Source organism: Nycticebus coucang, chromosome 3, assembly GCF_027406575.1.
Source record: "Nycticebus coucang isolate mNycCou1 chromosome 3, mNycCou1.pri, whole genome shotgun sequence".
NCBI classification, from domain to species: domain Eukaryota; kingdom Metazoa; phylum Chordata; class Mammalia; order Primates; family Lorisidae; genus Nycticebus; species Nycticebus coucang.
Genome location: NC_069782.1, coordinates 51,378,412 through 51,384,411, shown reverse-complemented (window position 1 = coordinate 51,384,411; position 6,000 = coordinate 51,378,412). Strand labels below are relative to the sequence as shown.

The following is a 6,000-nucleotide window of genomic DNA, read 5'->3' as shown; positions in this document are numbered from 1 at the left end:
GCAGTAAATAACCACAAACTGCCCAATTTCCTAGGCTAGGGGCAATGGGGTCCTTACAGCTGCCCCCTGCCCATAGGTAGGTACTGTAGTCACCGAGTCCTGCGAGTTCTGCCCTGAAATATCTGAAGATCTAACAGCTTCTGCTACATGCCAATGGGAGCAGGTCTTCCACACATTCAGACTGGTGGCACCTCCAGACTCCTGCTCCTGTGCTCCCCCGTGACTACTCCAGCACGTTCCCCACACTGACACTAGAGTTCTCATTCTCCAGAGATAAATACATCTGTACCAACTCCCTGCCTACAGATGCTCTGGCCCTCAACTGCACTAAGGAGCAAGTCGAAGCTTAATACCTCCACATACACACCACTTTCACAACCCCTCTGCCCGGCATGACTGTCCAGATTCCCTCTAGGTCAGTCTCTAACACCTCGTGCACATCCACCCCAAGGTGGAACCCCACTCATCGTGTAAAAATCACATTCTGTCCCCTTCCAACTCCAAGGAATGCCCTTCCACTCCTTTCATTTAACAAACTCCCACAATTTTTCAGGGAGCTGTTTCAAACATATTCTTCTCAGTGAAGCCTTTCTCTGATGCAGATAATTGTCCCATCCTTGCAAGGTGAGGAGAATTGTACCAAGTTTACAGAAGTGTTAGCACAGTAAGTGCTAATACGTTACAGGGCTTTGCCTGCAGTAGCATTGACTATATGGGACTTTGCATTCTTTTGCTAAGGGCTTTTACCCCTAAGAAAGGATTTTCAAATGTTATAGCTCTTTTAGAATTTGTCTTGCAGGTTTTCCAGTCTCTACCGAAAGACCAATAAACAACAAAAAAAAAAGAATGAGGAGGAGGAGAAGAAACAAAGAAAATCGTTTCAACTCTATAGAAATAGGGGAATGGAAATAGGCAAAAGATCTTTCCCCTCTGTCCCTCCCTCTTTCCTCCTCTCCTCCTTCTATTCATTTCTTCCTTTCTTTCTCCTTCCTTCCTGCCCGTCTCCCTCCCTTCCTTCATTCCTTCCATGTTTGCTAATGACCCGGGAACTTTGAACCTTTACCATGGTTTCCCACAAAATCAAGGTGCATAAAAAAATTGGGGGCCACCTCTGTTGGGACTGTTTGCTAGTGAACCAGTCTTCCTGAGTCACATTTAGTTAACTGAGGCCACAGTTTTAGTAAAGCCTCAATGCCTGGTTCTAACCAGGATGTATTTATTTAAAGGCATCTATTTCTCATCCAGCAGAGGCCAAGCCTGGAAATACGGGATAAATACACATGGAGCCTACGTTCAAGTAATTGACTTAGGAAGAGACTTGGAAAATGGGGAATTAAATTGCAGTGCAATAACAGGGATGAAAACACATACTGTTACAGTAAAACAAAGAAGAAACTATTAATAACTCTGCCTCAGAGAAGAAATTGCTCCAAACCCCACATCCTGTAAATGACTGAGCGGAGACTTGAACTCCACTTGTGAGCATCCAGATCCCATGCTGTGCTGCCCTGCTGGGGAGGCTGAGCCAATCCCCACACCCCATCCCACCCACTCCCAGCATTCCTGAGGGAAAGCGGGGAAAAAATAAAAGTGGGAAAAACAGAGACCACGTGAACAAAGGAGAGTGAAGGTAAATAAGAAAATGAAAGGGGTCATCTTTTAGAAAATGTATTTAGAAATTTTTTAAGCAGCAATGAGATTTCATTCAGCAAAGGAGCCGTCTAAAATCTATGCAAAAGAAGAGTAATCAATGAAACTTAAAATCAAAATTGTTATTCCTTGTTAAAGAACAATGAAAACAAGTGGGGTCATTTTATTAATCCACAAACCTAATAACACTCAGCAAAAGGTTTCTGTAAATTTTAATAGCTATAAATCTGGACAATGTTTCCCTATAACTCACCGACTTCAGCCACCATGTTTGTGCAGGATACTCTGCCCTGCTTTATGGGATGGTAATTGCCATCCAAATGCTACTATCCATACTCAATTAAAAAGTATCAGACTTATCAAAATAAAGCATTTTGGGAAATGGCATGCTCTTTACTTGTTTATTTTGCTTTATAAATTCTGTATGTCCTTGGAAAAAAATCCCTAAATTCGTTCTTCTAGGTGAGTTCTATAATTCCTTCTCATTAATTTTACTATTTCTGCTCAGCACCTGTTTTCTTGTGGGGTTTTTTCATTTTCTGGAATTTGCCTACCAATTATTATTTATTCTCTAGTGTTTGAGAGAATGGTCTCTTAACATACAGAATATTCTTTTCTAACCTTTTCATAAATAATTTGTCAAGAGTAAGAGTACAAGAAGCTCTGTCCTCGACTCTCCAAAGGGATTTTGTCCAGCGAGGGTCACTTACCTAACCCAAGCTAACCACTTCCTTTCTCTTCTCTATGAATTTGCTCTTGATAATATAGAGTGCCCCAGAAGTCTCCCCTAAAGTTCCATACACATGGGACTATGGGAAATTATAACTAAATGTGCCTTTACATACAAAATTTTTATTATAAAATTTAACAAAATGTTTACAAAATATTCTCTGCATGTTGGCCACCTCTTTGTAAAATTTTGTAAGGAATGTTTTGTAAATACAGTTACATTTTAGCTAAAATTTCCCATTTTCCCTATGTGTGGTGGCTTTGGGGTAAACTTTTGGGATACTCTGTACTTACCACCCTTTCCTCATCCAGCAAGTTCTTCTTTTTCTCCTGAAAATTGTTTACTTGGGCTCAGACAAAGCTTGGGCTGTACCCAAAGCTTGCTCCTAGTTCCAGGTCCATAATCCCTCAGCCAAAAACGGTAGCGCCACACATGTTGCAGGATTCAGAATTTTGGAGAAATTTTAAAACCAGTGTATGTTGAGAGTGATAGTCTCTATATCAGGCGTCCTCAAACTGTGGCCCCCGGGCCACATGAAGTGGTTTGAATTGTATTTGTTCCCATTTTTTTACTTCAAAATAAGATATGTGTGTGCAGTGGGCATAGGAATTTGTTCATAGTTTTTAAAAAAAAAAAAACTATAGTCCATCCCTCCAGCGGTTTGAGGGACAGTGAATTGGTCCCCTGTTTAAAAAGTTTGAGGATGCTGCTCTATATTATATAAAATCCCCAATGGAGGGTGGCGCCTGTAGCTCAAGGAGTAGGGCACTGGTCCCATACACCGGAGGTGGCAGGTTCAAACACGGCCCTGGCCAAAAACTGCAAACAAAATCTCCAATGGAGTCTCAGGAAGATCCTACTATCAAACACGTCCATATTTCTGTAGCAACTTAAATGAATATTCACAAGAAAAGGAAGTCTATAAATAGGTTCACATCAGTACAGTTGAAATTGTGACACCAAGTATGTTTCAAAAAATCTTTCTCCTTTCAGAGCTCTTCAGATTTCAGAATTACAAATGAAAGATTGTGGATCTGGGTATCCTGTAGCTATAGGACCTGCGGGAAGCAGCTTTGCAAAAGGGAAACTATTAGCACATCATCATTTCAGGAACAGCCCAAGCTTTGTCTGAGCTCTGCCACTTAAATATGAGCATGAGGAGATTGTAGATAGTTAAAAATCCTAAAAGTGTCATTCTAACCAGAAAGAAATTCCATCGTGTTGGGCACATGAAGAGTTAGTCTAAGGCAGTATCTAAAAGAATTTAATAAAGCATGTGAATAAACAGGAAGATCGTTTAATTGTGTTTTGTTATTTTTTTCTTCATTCATTTTATTGTTATCTTGAAAAGAAAACCTACCCGTCATTTACTTGTGAGTTTGACTGAGTTTGACATTCTCAGCAAGCAAGAGGCATCCCAGGAGAAGCACGGGCATTATCATACTGGAATTAGATGAGGGGATCAAAATGAGCTAAAGAATTGATGATATAATACACCACTGCCCTTTCTTTTAGAACACTTTGAACATGTGGATATATTTAAAGGTCACCTTTATGTTGGATAAAATCAAAGACAGATCCAATTGATTTTATATAATAAGCTATTTCAAGGTAATGAATTAGCTAAACTAATGCTTTCTCACAAAATAAATAATTCTGAAAGAAAATAGATCTTTATTCCTAAATCCTCCTCCTCCCTTCTCAATTAATTAGACTTTGTTGGTGAAAGGAAGTTAAGAAATTCAGCATAAGCCTGATTATATCATGAATGTAAAATGAACAGGGCAAATAATGGGCTCTATACTCTTTCAAGCAAGTTAAATAAGTTCATAATAGCCCACCAGTTGTGTAAACACTATTTCACTATACTTGTAAAAGAAATATTGACTTACCTGTTAACTAAAATTATCCTGGCATGCTTCAACTAAGCTTATTAGTAATTCTTGTGGTATATGTGAATATTTTTAGCTGTGGGCTTTTATCAAGGATTAAAGAATTAGGAAAACATCTATTCAACAAGCTCAGAAATTGGACACGCAGCAGACTGTACTTTACCACAATCAATTTTAGGAACTTACAGTCTAAGAGTCTAAAAAGTGAAGAGTAATTTCTATCCGAACAGGAGATATTCCATTATACAGCTGCTCATTAACACTGAGATACTTTTCAAAGTTATGTGTAAGAACATCTCACCCAAACAAAGTACTAAATGAATCTAACTAACCTTACTCCCGCATGTAAGGGTGGGGATGACACCTTTCTCTGACATTGATGATTCTCTGACATTTCACCTGTACGCATTCCTATGAGAAACTGATTGGTGAGAACAACCTGAAATACATATATAGATTCCCCCCACCCCAGGGGAAAAGGTTTAATATATATCTGTCCCGACTGTTCACATAATAGACCACCATTCTCTGTTCCAACCTGTCCCATCACAGTCTAAAAGAACTATACTTTTCTTTACAAAAATACGTAAATTTCTTTCTCAGTAAAATGACAGTAAACCCAAGGTCCTACCCAATTTAAGTCAACATGTGACTAGAATTCCCTAAGGATTTGGAAAATGGTATGGAATTTAAAGTCAAAATGCTCATGTCAGAATTTTGGCTCCATCATTAATTTGCTGGCCACCACTAAGAAAACTATTTGCATTTCTAATCCTTAAATGTGGGTTAAGAATGGGACCTACCTCTTACTGAGGACTCCATGAGAGCATCAGACTATAGAAAGAGCTGAGTCTGTGCTGATGGTCATTACCATGGAATTTGAAGAGCTAATCTTATAAATCAACTGGTATTTGTTACAAATACAGAGAGAAACCACTGGTCAACAGCCTACTGGAACTTTTTTTTTAAAATGTGAAAGGAAACTAGCTCATTGTACTTTTATCTTTATTAGCTGAGATAAAGTGATTCACATACATCCATTCAGGCCATAAAATCACCATCAGCTAGATCATGACTATTCTCAACTCCTGTGATTTCTACGTTACAAGGTCTACAAGACCTTGGAGAGTCATCAGGCCATTGTCAAATGCTCAGGTGCCCTGTGTTTTCAGGTGTTTATTGAATTTCATTGGCTGGCTGCAAGTGACCATAGCTGAATTCTCACTCACTGGTCAAGCAACAATACAAAACTAATTTTGGTTTGCCCAGTGGAGAGGAGATGGAGTGGAAATGGCCTAAATCCAGTTGTTCAGAGGAAGATTTTAGGATTTTGCTTGCCTCCTTGCTAATGTTAATATTCTCTTCCCAGTGGGCTTTCTCCACACAGGAGAAGGGAAGCTCCAAGAGCTCCAGCTGTGCCTGTTCCCATAGCTCATGGATCCAGAGAATACCATCTCATTCCAGGGGCCATGACAATCCCCCAAACACTTTCAGCTTGAGTTAAATTCCTACCCCAGAGGCAGGGAGATGGGGCCCCAGGACTGACACCCTAAGCAGAGGTCCTCAAACTTTTTAGACAGGGGGCCAGTTCACTGTCTCTCAGACCGTTGGAGGGCTGGAATATAGTTTAAAAAAAAAAACTATGAACAAATTCCTATGCACACTGCACATATCTTATTTTGAAGTAAAAAAACAAAATGGGAACAAATACAATCACACCGCTTCATG

At 39.5% G+C, this 6,000-nt stretch overlaps 1 non-coding gene across 1 annotated transcript; it reads left to right on the top strand.

Moving 5' to 3' along the window:
• Window positions 1-765: 765 nt before the first annotated feature.
• On the top strand, window positions 766-827 carry LOC128582820 (U7 small nuclear RNA). The gene has a single exon (XR_008379250.1). It is a non-coding gene; the product is annotated as a U7 small nuclear RNA (small nuclear RNA).
• Window positions 828-6,000: the final 5,173 nt, after the last annotated feature.